The sequence below is a fragment of the Pleurodeles waltl genome, chromosome 1_1, assembly GCF_031143425.1.
Source record: "Pleurodeles waltl isolate 20211129_DDA chromosome 1_1, aPleWal1.hap1.20221129, whole genome shotgun sequence".
Taxonomy (NCBI): domain Eukaryota; kingdom Metazoa; phylum Chordata; class Amphibia; order Caudata; family Salamandridae; genus Pleurodeles; species Pleurodeles waltl.
The window spans coordinates 409,978,697-409,997,217 of NC_090436.1; positions in this window are offsets into that span (position 1 = coordinate 409,978,697).

The following is an 18,521-nucleotide window of genomic DNA, read 5'->3' on the forward strand; positions in this document are numbered from 1 at the left end:
TTGATGATCATATGGAGTTGGGGGGCGATGATGGGGCTCGCTTTGTTGAAGACATGGTGGGGGCAGGGGTTGGAAGGTGATCCGGAATGGATGGTGCTCATGATTTTGATGGTGTCCTCGTTGTTGATGTGGGTCCAAGAGAGCAAGAGGTTGGTGTGGCTGGGTGCGCTGGGGTTAGTGGTGGCCGCGGTGGTACTGAGAGGTGAGGAGTTGAAGCTGTCTTCGATTTCCATGATCTTGCAATGGAAAAAGGTGGCGAGGGAGTCTCAGAGGCCTTGCGAAGGAGGGAGTTAGATGGAGAATGACCTGGGGTTGGTGAGTTCTTTGACCATGCTGAAGAGCTCTTTGCTGTTGTGTGCGTTGTTGTCGATGCGATCTTTGTAGAAGGTTCTTTTGGTGGTCCGGATGAGCTGGTGGTGCTTGCAGATGGCTGCCTTGAGGGCGGTGTGGTTGCTCTCTGTTTGGCACTCCCGCTTGGAGGCCTAAAGGTCGGCGGTGAACCAGATGGCCTTGGTGCTGGTGTGGTTGTTGGAGGCTTTCCTGAGCGGAGCGAGGGTGTTGGCGCAGTCGTCTATCCAATGTCTGAGGTTGAGGGCCGCTGTGTTGGGGTCGGTGGTGCTGGGTGGTAGGGCCTGGGCGAGGGTGGAGATCAGCTGGTCTTCCGAGATCTTGTTCCATCTGTGGCGGGGGATCTGTTGTGGGTGGTGGTGGGTGGCGGGTTTCCGGAAGGTGTAGTGGACGCATCAGTGGTCGGTCCAGTGGAGTTCAGTGGTATGGCTGAAGGTGATGTGGCTGCTGGCGGAGAAGACGGGGTCGAGAGTGTGGCTGGTGGAGTGGGTGGGCGTCGTGACCAGTTGTTTGAGACCGAGGTTGGCAAGGTTGTCGATCAAAGCAGTGGAGTTGCTGTCGTTCTTGAGGTAAAAATTCAAGTCGCCGAGGAGAATGTAGTCTGTAGAGGCAAGGGCCTGGGTGCTGATTATGTTGGCGATGGAGTCTCCGAACTGAGGTCGGGGCTTGGGGGCCTGTAGACAAGGGCTCCTCTGAGGGTGGTGTTTGTGTTGATGTGCATCTGGAAGAGTAAGTGTTCGGCGGCATTGAGGGTGTCATTGGTGTTAGTTGAGATTCTGATGGTGTTCTTGTGGACTATGGCGATTCCTCCTCCCGGTCTGTTGGTGCTGTCTCTGCGGGTGATCTTATAGCCTTCGGGGACGGCTATGGCGATGTTAGGTTCCAAGAAGGGAGTCATCTAGGTTTCGGTGAGGAAGGCGACATCTGGGGAAGATGAGGTGAGTAGGTCCCAGAGTTCTGCGCCTGCTTGTGGACGGACGGAGCGGGTGTTGAGGAGGATGCAGCTGAGGAGGTTGTGTGTGGTTCTGGCGTGGTGCTTGGCAGCTTGTGGGCAGGTGAAACTGCAGATCCGACAGGAGAAGGGTCCGTGGGTGTGCCTCGGGGTTGATTGAACGCAAGATGGAGCGGCCTGGGTTGAGGGTTTGGAGTTCATTGGCACTGTAGTAGCGTCTGGAGGTGTGGGGAGCGCACAGGCCGGGGGTCTGCCGCTGGGCGTGGTTCAGGCGCAGATGGGCTTCCCTCTGGCGCACCTCCGGTGCCCCAGCGTCCGCCATTAAGAAGGTGAGATGGGAGGGAGGAACAGCTGGGAGGCGGGAGTGGAGGGAGAATGGGGACTTAAAGGGGCGGGGCTGCAGGGATGCAGCGTCAGGAAAAGAACGGCTTAGAAGAGCAGAAAATTGGCGGAAGAGGCGCAAGGGCACAAAAAAGTAAAAAAGGCTAAATAAGCACAGAAAGTGGCACAAAACAAGGGAAACAAAGAAAAAAGGCTAAACAAGCACAGAAAATGGCACAAAACCAGAGAAACAAAGAAAAAAAGCTAAACAAGCACAGAAAATGGCACAAAACCAGAGAAACAAAGAAAAAAAGCTAAACAAGCACAGAAAATGGCACAAAACAAGGGAAACAAAGGGAAAAAAGCTAAACAAGCACAGAAAATGGCACAAAACAAAGATAGATACAAAACAACACACAATACTTACGGAAACCCACCAGACACCAGGGATGAGGCGCAGGCGGGTGCTGGAGGGCCTCGAACTCGCGGCAGCAGCGAGGGAGGGGCAGAGGGCACGGGCACAGTCTGGTGGAGTTGCACGGCGTATGGAGTGAGCTCTGACCTTAAAAGCAGGTCAAGGGTCACTCTGAGCACCACGCACGCCGCCATTAAGAAGGGGAGGCGGGAGCAGCTGGGAGGCGGGAGTGGTGGGTGAATGGGGATGCGAGGGGGTGGGGCCGTAGGGACGCAACGGTGTGAAAAGAACGGCTTAGAAGAGGCGAAAATGGGCAGAAGGGGCGCAAAGGCACAAAAAAGGAAAATAGGCTAAACACGCACAGGAAATGGCACAAAACAAGGGAAACAAAGGAAAAAGGCTAAACAAGCACAGAAAATGTCACAAAACAAGGGAAACAAAGGAAAAAAGGCTAAACAAGCACAGAAAATGGCACAAAACAAGGGAAACAAAGGAAAAAGAGCTAAACAAGCACAGAAAATGGCACAAAACAAAGACGGATACAAAACAACACACAATACTTACGGAAACCCACTAGACACCAGGGATGAGGCGCAGGCGAGTGCCTGCGGGTGGTGGAGGGCCTCGAACTCGCGGCAGCAGCGAGGGCAGGGTAGAGAACACGGGCAGAGTCTGGTAGAGCTGGGCGGCGTGTGGAGCGAGCTCTGACCTTAAAAGCAGGTCAGGGGTCACTCTGAGCTCCGAGCAGCGGCTGCCATTAAGAAGGGGAGGTGAGAGGGAGGAGCGGCTGGGAGGCGGGAGCGGTGGGTGAATGTGGGTGGGCGGGGCTGCAGGGACGCAGCAGCGAGAAAAGAACGGCTGAGAAGAGCCGAAAACGGGCATAAGGGGCGCAAAGGCACAAAAAAGGAAAAAAGGCTAAACAAGCACAGAAAATGGTACAAAACAAGAGAAACAAAGGAAAAAAGGCTAAACAAGCACAGAAAATGACACAAAACAAGGGAAACAAAGGAAAAAAAGCTAAACAATCACAGAAAATGGCACAAAAAAGAAAGATACAAAACAACACACAATACTTATAGAAACTCGCTAGACACTAGGGATGAGGCGCAGGCGGGTGCCTGCGGGGTGGTGGAGGGCCTCGAACTCGCGGCAGCAGCGAGGGTGGAGTAGAGGGCACGGGCACAGTCTGGTGGAGCTGCGCGGCATGTGGAGTGAGCTCTGACCTTAAAAGCAGGTCATTAACTATGTAACAAGGTTGATGTCATGCAAAGAGTTCGACTTCTGCCCAGCGAGATTGTGCTGCGAAAAAAGAGAAAAAGTAGTCCAGAAACCGGACAGAAAACGTAGTGCCTAGTATGTTTTCAGTACTTGGTCGCTGTGCTCAAGGAGGGCTAAACACCAGAAAAGGCATGACTTATGCATGCCTTTCACTAATGAAAGCAAGCAGATTTTAAAAGGCAAGCTCACCAACCAGTGAAAGAAACTGACGTGACATGGGTGTGGTTTGAAGCCCAAAGAAAGATTACAATAGGGGACGGAGCACTTTGCGCTCACCCCTAAAAACGGAGGGGCTTAGTAAGGTGCAGGCGGTGGCACAGATAGGAGGCAGGGAGCCGAGCACTATCTAGATATGTCTAGCGAGATGGTGTAGGAAAGTAGCATTTTGCCTGGCATGTTAACCTCATTTTTACTTGTGTGTCAGTTTGTTTTTGCCTGGCTCACTGGGATCCTGCTAACCAGGACCCCAGTGCTCATAGTTTGTGGCCTGAATGTGTTCCCCGTGTGGTGCCTAACTGTGTCACTGAGGCTCTGCTAACCAGAACCTCAGTGCTTATGCTCTCTCTGCTTTTAAAATTGTCACTGCAGGCTAGTGACCATTTTTACCAATTATGATTGGCACACTGGAACACCCTTATAATTCCCTAGTATATGGTACCTAGGTACCCAGGGTATTGGGTTTCCAGGGATCCCTATGGGCTGCAGCATTTCTTTTGCCACCATAGGGTGCTCAGACAATCCTTACACAGGACTGCCACTGCAGCCTGAGGGAAATAATGCCCACGTTATTTCACAGCCATTTTACACTGCACTTAAGTAACTTATAAGTCACCTATATGTCTAACCCTCACTTAGTGAAGGTTAGGTGCAGAGTTACTAAGTGTGAGGGCACCCTGGCACTAGCCAAGGTGCCCCCACATAGTTCATGGTAATTTCCCTGGACTTTGTGAGTGCGGGGACACCATTACACGTGTGCACTACATATAGGTCAATACCTATATGTAGCTTCACAATGGTAACTCTGAATATGGCCATGTAACATGTCTAAGATCACGGAATTGTCCCCCCATGCCAACTCTGGTATTGGGGTGCCAATCCCATGCATCCCCGGGGCTCCAGCATGGACCCCGGGTACTTCCAAACTAGCTCTCTGGGGTTTTCCCTGCAGCCACTGCTGCTGCCAACCCACAGACAGGCTTCTGCCCTCCTGGGGTCTGGGCAGCCCTGTCCCAGGAAGGCAGAACAAAGAATTTCCTCTGAGAGAGGGTGTTACATCCTCTCCCTTTGGAAATAGCTGTTAAGGGCTGGGAAGGAGTAGCCTCACCCAGCCTCTAGTAATGCTTTGAAGGGCACAGGTGGTGCCCTCCTTGCATAAGCCAGTCTACACTGGTTCATGGATCGTCCAGCTCCTGCTCTGGCACAAAACTGGACAAAGGAAAGGGGAGTGACTACTCCCCTGTCCATCATCAGCTCCTCCAGTGTGTCTAAGACCTCTGCCATCTTGAATGCAGAGGTGTGAAGGCACAATGGAGGCCTCTGAGTGGCCAGTGCCAGCAGGTGACGTTAGAGACCCCTCTTGATAGTTGCTTACCTGGCTAGGTGGCAAATCCTCCTCTGAGGGCTATTTAGGGTCTCTCCTGTGGGTTTCTCGTCAGATAACGAATGCAAGAGCTCACCAGAGTTCCTCTGCATCTCCATCTTCAACTTCTGCCAAGGATCGACCGCTGACTGCTCCAGGATGCCTGCAAAACCACAACAAAGTAGCAAGAAGACTACCAGCAACATTGTAGTGCCTAATCCTGACGGCTTTCTCGACTGTTTCCTGATGGTGCATGCTCTAAGGGCTGTCTGCCTTCACCCTGCACTGGAAGCCAAGAAGAAATCTCCTGTGGGTCGACGGAATCTTCCCCCTGCTAATGCAGGCACCAAACTTCTACTTCACCGGTCCTCTGGGTCCCCTCTCATCTTGACGAGCGGGGTCCCTGGAACACAGGAGCTGGATCCAAGTGACCCTGACAGTCCAGTGGTCCATCTGTCCAAATTTGGTGGAAGTAAGTCCTTGCCTCCCCACGCCAGGCAGTAATCCTGTGTACTGCGTGAACCGCTAGCTGCTAGGGCTTCTCTGCACTTTTGCAAGGAATCCTCTGTGCACAGCAAAGCCCAGGTCCCCAGCACTCCATCCTGCATTGCTCAACTCGCTGAGTTGACCACCGGCTTCGTGGGTCCCTCCTTTTTAGTGTTGAGATGACCGCCGTTCTTAGTTCTCTTGAACACCTGTTCAAGTACTTCTTCGGGTGCTGCCTGCTTCTGCGTGGGCTCTCTGTGCGGCTGAGTGCCCCCTCGGTCTCCTCCTTTAATGGGCCACCTCCTGGTCCTTCCTGGGCCCGGGCAGCACCCATTTTCTTCAACTGTGACCTTTGTCACTAGCAAGGCTTGTTTGCAGTCTTTCTGCGTGGAAACAACTCTGTATCCTCCAGCACGCCGTGGGACATCTTCTGTGCAAAGGAAAAGTTCCTGGCTTCTTCTGTTGCTGCAGAATCTTCAGCTTCTTCCACCCGGAGGCAGCCATTTTGCACCTTCATCCGTGGTTTAGTGGGCTCCTGCCACCCTGGACACCTTCGTGACTCTTGGACTTGGTCCCCTTCCTTTTCAGGTCCTCAGGTCCAGGAATCCATCTTCAGTGCTTTGCAGTCAGTTGTTGTCCTTGCAGAATCTCCTATCACGACTTTAGTGTGTTTCTGGTGAGATAGGTTAACTTTACTCCTACTTTTCAGGGTCTTGGGGTGGGGTATCTTGGACACCCTTAGTGTTTTCTTACACTCCCAGCAAACCCTCTACACACTACACTAGGCCTGGTGTCCCTAAGTGGTTCGCCTTCCACTTTTTTAGTACATGGTTTGTGTTGCCCCTAGGCCTATTGCATCCTATTGTATTCTATAGTGTTTGCACTACTTTTCTAACTGTTTACTTACCTGATTTTGGTTTGTGTGTATATTTTGTGTATTTTACTTACCTCCTAAGGGAGTATATCCTCTGAGATATTTTTGGCACATTGTCACTAAAATAAAGTACCTTTATTTTTAGTAACTCTGAGTATTGTGATTCTTATGATACAGTGCTATATGATATAAGTGGTATAGTAGGAGCTTTGCATGTCTCCTAGTTCAGCCTAAGCTGCTCTGCCAAATTACTACCTCTATCAGTCTAAGCCGCTAGAACACTACTAATCTATGAATAAGGGATAACTAGACCTGGCACAAGGTGTAAGTACCATCAGGTACCCACTATAAGCCAGGCCAGCCTCCTACAGATGGGAAGGGCGGGGACAGGGAGAAAGTTGGAGGCAGTGCACGAGAGAGGAAACAGCTGGGTGCAGTGGATAAAGAGGACATGTGTATTTATTATACAGGGTGAAGGGTGGGCTACGACGTGCAAGGAAGAAGGATCGAGGAATTGTTTGGGAGCAGCATGCAGAAAAACATACGGGTGACATTTTAAAAGGTAAGTAGGTTGTACAGTGTATGGAGATCGAGGAGGAGCAGTGTAACAGAAGGGTACAGTGTGCAGCAGACGGGTGGGTGTAATGTGTGTTGGAAAAAAGACTCCTGGGTCAAGAGGCAGGGTGGGGGTGCAGAGGAATGCTTAATTTATTGTGCAGATGTGACAGGGTGAGAGTTATGCTGTCCAGGGAGCGAACAGGGGTGCTGTGTTTTAGCGAGCTCAGATTGTGAACAGGAGAGAAAAGGTTAACAGCCAGCTGCCTGCGATCTGCACAGTTTGGGAGGGATATAGCAAGGCTGCACACCGTGCACAGGGAACAGAAGTTGTGGGAGAACAACAGTGCTGGGATGGACAGGGTGGTTTAGGCATTTGCACCACTATAAACAGAGGGAAAGGTGTACTGTCACAATAAGTTGTTCACTTTCGGTCTCTATACGCCTCTCCACACCACCAGGAATGCCAGGAATCTCCTAACCAGGAAAATAGAAAGACTCAAGTGGGGAGGGAGATATCCTCAATATACGACCTTGTGCTTTACTCTTCGGCCTCCCCCCTCCAACAAAAAAGTGAACACAACACGCTGTACACCATTGTGGGACGGAATCCCCTCCCTACGCAAAACTTTCAACAACAGATAATATCTCAATAATCCCCGCCTCCCCATCCACCCTTTGATTTGAATCAGTCCTTGGCATGTGGGTGGGATCCTCCAAAGACTGACGGGTGCCCGTGGGCCGTTCACAGGTGGTGTTTTGTGAATCCGAGGTTCTAACAGCCTTTGAGTTTAAAGGCTCCCTGGAGTCCGAGAGTCAAAAACAGCATATGTAAAGAACATCACTTAAAAAGTAAGGGCTGATTTAAGAGCCCCTAGCGCTTCCTTGTGCCACATTAGTGTAAGTTTTTACACTAATGTCGCCCAACGAGGCCAAAATCGCTGTGCCAAATTTACAAAGTGGTGCAATACATGCATTGCACCACCTTGTAACCCTTTGCTCTACATTATGCCTGTGCCAGGCATAATGCATGCAAAGGGGGTGTTCCACCATTAGAGGGGTCTAAAAAATGTTGCAAGGAAATCTAAAAGATTTCTTTGTGTCATTTATTTCTGCACCTTTAACTCCTGCTCAGAGCAGGTGTTAAAAGGAGGCATACCGTTGTTTTCAATGGGTCTCAATGGGCTCTGCAGGATTAGTGTCAAAATCTTTGACGCTAATCCTGCAAAGCTCCAAACTAGTGTCAAAAATGTTTATGCTAGTTCCCCTAACTACAGCCAAAGTACGCCAAATCTTAGATACTGCGCACACATGATGGCATTAGGGGGATGCTAAGGACGCAAGAAAAGTGGTGCTGCACTCAGTGCAGCACCACTTTTCTTAAATCAGGGCCTTAACTTCATGCACCAAGGATTAGTAGGAAAAAAAAGAGCAGACATATTTACTCAGACCTTTTTTCTTTTAATTAAATGTGAATACAAATATTTAACAAGTAATTAAATAAACAAGCAGGCCTCCTCGCTCCCACCACAAGGGACCGCATGCAGGCATACTTGGCATAGAGAGCATACGAAGAGCAAATGTGACCAAGATAACATCCTGATTTACAGCCTTATTTACAGGGAAGCAAAGCTAAGCTGACAGCAAGATTGCTCTGCAAATGATTACCAGCAAGAAATGAAGAAACAAAAAGTCCCCTAAAGAAGAGATAAACATGACAAAGAGTAATTGTACAGTAGTTGGTCCCTGCTCCCAAAGAGAAACAAGCATTTGCAATGCAACGGGTCTTACGTTTGCTTGAGCTAGAGCAATTAGCATTGCAAACTCCTAACCAGACTTTTCTTGCCACATAAATTGAAAACGAAAATAAAACAGTTTCACATAACTAACTGGACTTTTCTGGCCATATAAACTGAAAAGTAAAAGTTTCATATAAGCGAGCTGATGGCCACCATCAGTGCAAAGCAGACTCACAAAGGGAACTAAAAGTTCACTCGTAGTAAAACCTATGGGCAAAAGTGCAATTATCCATGTAACCGGCAAAAGTGCAATTATCTACGTAACCGGCAAAAGTGCAATTATCTATGTAACAGGGTCGATGTCATGCAAAGAGCTCAACTTCTGCCCAGCGAGATCGCGCTGCGAAAAAAGAGAAAAAGTAGTCCAGAAACCGGATGGAAAACGTGGAGCCTGGTATGTTTTCAGTACTTGGTCGCTGCACTCGAGTGGGGCTAAACATTGGAAAAGGCATGACTTATGCATGCCTTTCACCAATGAAAGCAAGCAGATTTTAAAAGGCAAGCTCACAAACCAATGAAAGAGACTGGCGTGACATGGGTGTGGTTTGAAGCCCAAAGAGAGATTACAACACGGGACAGAGCACTTTGCGCTCGCCCCTAAAAGGAGGGTCAAAGAGGCATGACTGACCACTGCAAGGATGTAAGTATTTTTAAATTACACTGAAAGGAGCAAATGAAATGGCTTTAAGCCCACAGTAAGTATACTAAAAGTATACAAGATGCCGTACACTTGCGCTCGACCTAAAAGATGTTACACAAATGAGCTAGCATGTTTTTTAAAGGTTAATTGACATTTGAGGAAGGAAGTAACAAGGGCGCCCTACACTGCTTAACTTTAAGAACACCCTGGTGTTTAAAAACATGTTGGAGCAAAGTTATACAAATATGAGTCTTTTGAAAATGTGTAAAGTGCATTTCATTAACATGCAAAAGCGTTACACTTTAACATTGGTGCATTGAAGTATTTTTTAAAGTGATCGTCTTCAAACATTAATTAAGAAACATTTATTCTTCAACCCCACACTGACAACAATGCCAATAGTTAGTTAAGAGGCAAGTAAATTATTATTTGCACTCTTTAGGTGGCCTGATTTGCTATTATACATGAACAACATTATAGTTAATTAAATCAAGAGAAGGTTTTGTAGAGCACAAATCATGAAGCCTTGTTTTTAGCAATCCCTATCCCTTTATATGTGATAATGAAGAAAAAGGAGGAAAAATGAAATAAAACAATTGCCCAAGATGACACAATTTGGCCAGGTGTGGAAGCCGGGATTCATCCCAGGTTTTCTGGTTTCACATTGTGTAATTCAGCCATTAGATGTACATGCTTTGCCTCCTATACACCCAACTTACCTCTTGCCTCAGCCTCCACCCTCCTGTCAGAAACACCAACCTTCTGACATCAATGCAGCCCTCGGTCTTACCATAGACCAATCTTTTTGGCTCTAGGGAAATTTTTGGGGCGCACCCATGGTTTATTGTCTCTGGTTTGTTATATTTCCAATATTCAACCAATGACCAGCTTGCTTTTATATTAGTTACAGAATGTGCTGTCTTGGTTCAGCACATTTAATTCCGTATTAAACAGCGTCCTTTTTGCATAAAGTGCTTAGTGGAGAGATGCCATTTTTAATTTGAGATATACACCCATTGTATTTCCTACATAATGTGAGTCAGAATAAAACAAGCTTTGGCAAAGCCAAAAGTTCTCGCCTACAAGTGAGGTATTGACTTCCCCAATGTGTTTTAGTCAGGTTGTACAGCAGAGCAGCTTCTGTGTAGCATTGCAGAAGGTAAAAAAATAAAAATAAAGCGCTATGCCATAGCTGTGTCATAGCGTATTTTTTTAGCCATGCTGCACTGCAGCTACACTGTTGTACAACATTAGTCAAAAACATTGACAAAGCCAATTGCTTCCTCGTAGATAAGGCTTACTGGCTCTGCCAATGTGTGTTCTACCTCCTATGGATAAATGCAGAGGAAACGGTTACTGCTAAGCCCTGTAAAATCAGTGCTTAATTTGTGCTTGTTGTTTCCGGTGCTGAGCACTGGCACTTATTTGTGAGGGTTGGTGCTTATTCTTATGCCTCAAACATTTGCTGCAAGCAAAAGACACATATAAGAAAGACGGAAGAAGGTAAAACTAAAAAGCGTCATAAAGGGAGAAAGTAGAAAGTTGCAGGATGTGCTGAAGGGGCAGGGGTGGCCGTAAATGGATTGAAGAGGCCCGAGATGGCTTCAGGGTTACGCTGCCTCAGCATTCAGTGCTGACAGATTTAATTACAGCAGTCTCATGTTTAAGAGAAGGGCTTTGAGCACCGGCACCTCTTTATTTACAAATTAAGCACTGTGTAAAATTAAATACATTTTCACATGCTAAGGGAATTTAGGGGGAGAAACAACATTCTTGGTGCACCTAGAACAAAACAACCTTCAGAGAACAATGAGGCACTTTCAAAGGAATCTCTGTGAATATAGCACATTTTTGACCGACTTGAAGGCCAAGGGCAGCTCCGTTCTTAACTTGACAGCCTTTGCCAGCTTTCATTTACCTAAGACATAACCATTTTGGTAGCGGAGGCAGCCAGAGGGTCCTAGCATTACCTGGATGCCTGAGTAACGAGGCAAAAATGAACCACTGTCCTTTTGAAGCAGTCATCTTCCTCCCAAATTGTTTCCTCTAACCTGAAGCGCTGGGCATGGTTGGTGCCTTCAAAGTGAGATAAACCTAGGTCGATGGGCTGACAACCATAATTACAGTATGCTAGTGAAAACAAGTTACCTTATTGCTAATCTTTTCTATTATTGGGAGGCATCAGAGAGGGAAGGTGTACAATACAGAGGGTGTGCTAAAAATAAGCACTATGACGTGAGCAGCATTATCTGCTTTATAGCACAGTTTTTAGTTATAGCGGCTGGGTGTGGGCAAGCAACAACCATGGAGGGGGCATGGGATAAAGCAACAAGGGAATGGAGGGACTGGTACATGGCTGCAAGTTTTTAAAAATCTGCTATGATGCAGCCAACGCTGACCATATCATAGCGCTTTTTTGGTATGGCTGGTGGGGGCAACCAATAACAAGGACAGAGGGAGGAGAGCACAAACACTGACAGCAGGAGGAGGACCAGAGACAGAAAGGAAAAAAACAGAGGGGCAAGCAACAAAAATGAGAGCAGGAGTGGGCAAGCAAAACACAGAGGTAGGAGGGTGGTAGGGGAGGGGACAAGCAAGAACACTGACAGTGGGAGGGAGAGGTTCAAACAGACAAATAGGACGTGAAGCCAGCACACGCTGGCCAAAGAGAAGCAAGCAAACTAAACTGACAAAGAAGCCCACCAATGGTAAACAATGGGCTGGGGTTAACCCTACTGTAAGCTAACAAAAGGTCTCACAAGCGACAGCGATGCAGTCTCAGGCGTGACCTAAAAATGTATTACTTTTTGTATATAATGCATATAGGGGATAAAGATTTGATATGACAAACACAGGGATGATTGTGTGTACTTTCGATTTAAAATAGTCTGTCATGCATTCCAACTAGAGCGCTTCCTTGAAGACAGAATGGGGTGAGCAAAATACTACACTGGCGAGTAAAGCTCACTCTATGTAATTTTTAAAGTATTGATAACAATATGTCAGCAAATTACTGTATTGTCATGCCAGACCTAAAAAACAACCAATCACAATTTGTCAATAGTACTACTGTAGACTCCAGGTAAGTAGGTAGCACTCTTTTCTTGAATAGCTAAATTTCTTACATGTACCAGTAGTATAGAAAAAAAAAAACATTCGTAGAAACGTTCCATAAGAACATACAGTGAGAGAGTCACAAGGCTGAGGAAAGCAATTACCGAATTCTGATTTTACATAATAATTGTAATTAACATTATTACTATGAACATAATTCACGGTTTTGTTCTATACCTGTGAGTTACTTTTTGGAACCAATTTTTACAGACTCCAAATTTTAGTGCAAAAAATTCAGCACCTCTCATCGGCCCGCAAATCATAGAAGGGTTTGGAAGTCATTCGGTTTGGAGCACTAATAATTTGGTGCCTGTCACCACCACCCAATTCATGTAAGGGCCTAGAAGTCATTTTATATGCAGCGTGAATAATTCACAACTTCTCACCAGCCCACAATTAATACAACTATCGCAGTTTCGTTTTCTGTGCTAACAATTCAATACTTTTCTCCGACTCCCAGTTAATACTGCCCCGTATATATCATTTAGATGCCGTAGCTAGTAATTCTACACCTCTCACCACCACAGAGTTCATCCAAGGCCATGGAGGCCATTCAGTTTGCAGTGCTAATTAATTTTGTGCGTCACCTAGCACGCATTTCACATAGGCGTCAAGAGACTGGTCAGTATGCAGTGCAAATAAATTGGTACTTCTCAACATCACAGTTCTTATACAAGGGCCTACAGTCCATAGAGGCTGCAGTGCTAAGCTAGCACATCTCCACAGCACCCAGTTAATAAAGCGCCTAGAAGCTATTCAGTATGCAGTGTTAATGTTAACCCTGATGGCTGCTTTTCCGACATATTGGTAGGTATCTGGGGTTTTAACACGCCCACAGCACGCCTATCACTCGTTCATGGGCTTGCCTTTCAAAACTCCTTTCTTTTCTTGGTAAACGCTTTACGTTTGTCCCCCCGACCGAACTTCTTTTTCCTTTTGTGTATCTCCTTCGCGCTGGTGCACACGGCTGTGGTAGACGCTTTGATTCGGCTCGCTTATGTCTACTGCACTGTTTTATGTTTTATTTTCAGTTTGTGTGGCAAGAAAAGTCATCTTAGGAATTTACAGTGCTAATAGCTCTCACTCGACCAAACGCGAGAACCATTGTAATGCAAATGGTTGTTTTATTTTCTTGTACTGTTCCATTAAAATGCGCCGAGTGATGTTTTTTATGGAGATGTAAATCCAATATGCAAACATGAGACCGCACTTCCCTTGAGGGAACAAACCATTGTGCGTCTGAAAAAGATCTGAAGAAAAATGCAGCGCCGAGAAGCCGGTGTTTTGGTGTGTAGTGCTTAAAGTCAGAACAACCTCACACCTACCAGAAGAGAGCTGCAGATCTCAATCAGATCCAGAACGAACCATGGAATGGCTGACTGCCCAAGAACACTTATATAGCGCAATAACGTCCATTGGGGCCTCTTGGCACTGATGAGCTAATGTGCTGCCGGTCACCAGCGCTTGGAGACCTAATTAGCCTTTGAATGCGCCTGGTGGTGAATATATGCCTTTTCTGTCCAAAATTGTTAACAAATGTTGCTGCAATCCATAAAACATAAATATTTTTGCTTTACGATTAAGAACCAATCGGAACTAAATAAAGTTCAAGTGGTGGGTTTACGGAATATTGTAAGAAATACGTGTTCTGCACTTTACAAATATGAATCAGGAAACTAAGTTGGAGGCAAACTTCTGATTTTTCTTTTCTTATTAAAACAACAGCGTAAGTAGAGCAAAATAGTGTTTCAACATATGTTATTTATGGGCAAAAATGCACCTCGTTTGAAGCATATGACAAATGCTATTTGTACACAATAAATGTAATCATAATTTGCAATTGCCTCAGAGCCGGTTTTACTCTTTTTTGCAAAGCGGCAAATGGACCACACACTGGAGAAACATCTTATTTCTTCAATACCAACTACACAAGAAGGAAAAATTAGTGCAAAAATACAATTTACTTTCCTTTTGCACCAGCGTAATGTTTCCATAGCCTTTGTTTCCAAAGCAAGCTCTCAACATTCATTCATTTTACTCTTTTGAACTGTTCAGTGAACCCCTCTGCCTCTGCATAGCTCCACCAGTAAGTGGAAGCCCATCCTGAATTGAACTCTGACCTCGGTCCTAAGTTGGAGGCCCTCCTCCACCTGCAGGCTTCTGCCTGTGCCTCATCCCTCGTGCCTAGTGGGAGAGCTCTGCTCTTCTGCTGGGCTGCCCTCTGCTTCTATTCTCCTCCTTTTTTAGTGTGCTGTATTTGTGCCTTTTGCTTCTGCACTTTCCTCTTTCTCTTTTCTCCTACTTTTTCTTTCAGTGTGCTGTCTCTGTGCCTTTTCGCTTGCTGGGCTTTCCTCTTCTTTTCCTCTTTTCTCCTCACTCCTTTCATTCTCTCTCTCTCTCCTCTCTCTCTCTCACTCTCCCCGCCGCTGCTACCCCCGCAGCCCGGCCCCCTTTTTCACAACATTCCCTCTCTCGCCTCGCAGCTGTCCTCTCCTCCCCCCTCCCTACTTAATGGCGGCCACGCCTAAGGTAAGCTGGTCTGCGCCCATCCGTGACCCGATCGCGACCAGCACCAGGACCCCTGGACCTCTCACCCACCACCGCTACACGCCAGCAGCACTCATCGCACTCAACCCAGGACACGACAACAACTGTGAGCAGGCATATCCAAGTAACACCAAGGGACCCATCATCTGTCGCCACTGCAAGTTCACCAGCCTCCGTCACTCAAGCCCAGCCCTGAGGACCCACAAAGCAGAACACAGACTCAGATGTATCCTGATCAACACTCGCTCCGTCCACAGGCACGCCATCAAACTCTGGAACCTCATTAACACCACATCCCTGAACGTCACCTTCCTCACAGAAACATGGCTTAACCCCTCTCCGGCTCCAGACATCGCCATCGCCATCCCAGACGGCTACAAGATCATCCGCAAAGACAGCACGAACCGCCGCTGTGGAGGCATCACCATTGTTCACAAAGAGTCCCTACGCCTCTCCACCAGCACTGAAGACTCCACAACAAACATGGAACTCCTGCACTTCTAGATTGGAACCAACCCCAACACCGCTCTTTGGGGCACCCTCATCTACAGGCTGCCGTGTCTTAGCCCCCTTCTGCGACACCATCGCTGACCTAGCCACCACCCACGCTCTTAAATCCAAGGACTATATCCTACTGGGGGACCTCAAATTCCACCTGTGTAGGAAGTTGGCTCTGTACATACTATCTCAAAGTAAGAGACAGTGTGCACAGAGTCTAAGGGTTCCCCTTAGATGTAAGATAGTGGCAAAATTAGATCATTCTAATGCTCTATTTTGTGGTAGTGTGGGCGAGCAGTAGGCTTATCAGAGGGTAGTGTTAAGCATTTGTTGTACACACACAGGCAATAAATGAGGAACACACACTCAAAGACCTAATTCGACACCAGTAGTTTTTATATAGAAAAAGATCTTTTCTTAATTTATTTTAGAACCACAAGATTCAAGATTTGAAGTGAATACATAAAATGCAAGGTACTCAGGTAAGTAAGGAACTTTGGATTAGAGCAGTAACATACACAGTTCTAGTTAAAATGTCAAGAAGCTATTTTAAAAGTGGACACTGACAAAATCAACAGTCCCTGGGGGAGGTAAGTATTGGTTAGTTTTTCAGGTAAGTAAGGCACTTATAAGTTCAAGTTCCTGGGCATAGGCAGCCCACCGTACCAGCAACACAGGGCCGGTCAGGTTCAGAGGTCAAAGGAGGGCCCAAAACACATAGGCACCTATGGAGAACAGGGGTGCTCCGGTTCCAGTCTGCCAACAGGCAAAGTACCTGCGTCTTCGGTGGGCAGACCAGGGGGGTTTTGTAGAGCACTGGGGGGGACACAAGTAGGCACACAAAACACACCCTCAGCGGCACAGGGGCGGCCAGGTGCAGTGTGCAAAGCAGGCTTCGGGTTTTGAATAGGAATCAATGGAGGGACCCGGGGGTCACTCTAGCGGTGTAGGCAGGGCACAGGGGGGCTTCTCGGGCCAGCCACCGACTGGGCTAGGCATAGGGTCGCCTGAGGGTCACTCTTGCACTGGAGTTCGGTTCCTTCTGGTCCTGGGGGCTGCGGGTGCAGTGCTTGGAGAAGGTGTCAGGTTCCTTGGTTCAGGCAGTCGCGGTCAGGGGGAGCCTCTGGATTCTCTTTTCATGCGTCACTGTGGGGGCACAGGGGGGTCGTCTCGGGTTACTCACGAGGTTGCAGTCGCCTGGGAGTCCTCACCTGTAGGGTTGGTTCTCTGGAGCTCGAGCAGGGGGCGTCGGGTGCAGAGTATGAAGTCTCACACTTCCGGCAGGAAGAGTGAGGTCTTTAAAAGTTGCAAAAAAATGTGCACAGTTGTTGCTGTTTGTGAACAGTGCTGCTGTTCTCAGGAGTTTCTTGGTCCTTCGGGTTCACGGCAGTCCTCTGAGTCCTCAGAGGTCGCTAGTCCCTGTCGGATGCGTCACTGTGCAGGTTCTTTGAGTCTGGAGACATGTCGGTAGGGGGGGGGCAAAGCAGTTGTCGTCTCAGCCGTCTCTGCAGGGCTTTCAGGTTAGCAGTCCTTCTTGTTGTTGTTGGTTGCAGGAATCTGATTTCCTGGGTTCTGGGGTGCCCCTAAATACTAGATTTAGGGGTGTGTTTAGGTCAAGAGGGCAGTAGCCAATGGCTACTGTCCTGGAGGGTGGCTACACCCTCTTTGTGCCTCCTCCCTGAGGGAAGGGGGGCACATCCCTAATTCTATGGGGGAATCCTCCAATCTCTATAGAAGGGGGGCACATCTCTAATCCTATTGGAGGAATCCTCCAATCTCAAGATGGAGGATTTCTAAAGGCAGGGGTCACCTCAGCTCAGGACACCTTAGGGGCTGTCCTGACTGGTGGGTGACTCCTCCTTGTTTTTCTCCATATCTCCTCCAGCCTTGCCGCCAAAAGTGGGGGCAGTGGCCGGAGGGGCGGGCATCTCCACTAGCTGGTATGCCCTGGGGTGCTGTAACAAAAGGCATGAGCCTTTGAGGCTCACCGCCAGGTGTTACAGTTCCTGCAGGGGGAGGTGGGAAGTACCTCCACCCAGTACAGGCTTTGGTCCTGGCCACAGAGTGACAAAGGCACTCTCCCCATGTGGCCAGAAACTAGTCTGGTTGTGGCAGGCTGGCAGAAACTGGTCAGCCTAGCATTAGGAGTCGGACTGGTATTCAGGGGGCATCTCTAAGATGCCCTCTGGGTGCATTTTACAATAAACCTCACACTGGCATCAGTGTGCATTTATTGTGCTGAGAAGTTTGATACTAAATTTCCCAGATTTCAGTGTAGCCATTATGGAACTGTGGAGGACCTGTTTGACAAACTCCCAGACCATATACTCTTTGTGGCTACCCTGCACTTACAATGTCTAAGGGTTTGCTTAGACACTGTACGAGCATATTGCTCATGCACATATGCCATCACCTGTGGTATAGTGCACACTGCCTTAGGGCTGTAAAGCCTGCTAGAGGGGTGACTTACCTATACCACAGGCAGTGTGAGGTGGGCATGGCACTCTGAGGGGAGTGCCATGTCGACTTAGTCATTTTCTCCCCACCAGCACGCACAAGCTGTGAGGCATTGTGCATGTGCTGAGTGAGGGGTCCCCAGGGTGGCATAATACATGCTGCAGCCCTTAGAGAGCTTCCCTGGCATCAGGGCCCTTGGTACCAGGAGTACTATTTACAATGGACTTATCTGAGTGCCAGGGCTGTGCCAATTGTGGGAACAAAGGTACAGTTTAGGGAAAGAACACTGGTGCTGGGGCCTGGTTAGCAGCGTCCCAAGACACTTTCAATCATAACTGGCATCAGCAAAAGGCAAAAAGGCAGGAGGTAACAATACCAAGGAGGTATTTCCCTACAACCTGGAAAACCCAAATGACAACAACTCTATCACCCTAATCGAAAACCTTTTCAGCCTCAGACTCAAGCAACTCGTCACCGCACCCACTCACTGGGACGGTCACATACTGAAGCCGTTACTGTCTGTTATGTCGGCCAAATTCCTCCCAGCCACTACATATGGAAGCAAAGCTTTATATGGGAAAGACGCCCTGCTATTGGACCAACAACAAATACACATTTATAAGCAGGTCTTTAAACTTCCTGGCTCCGCTTCTCCCGC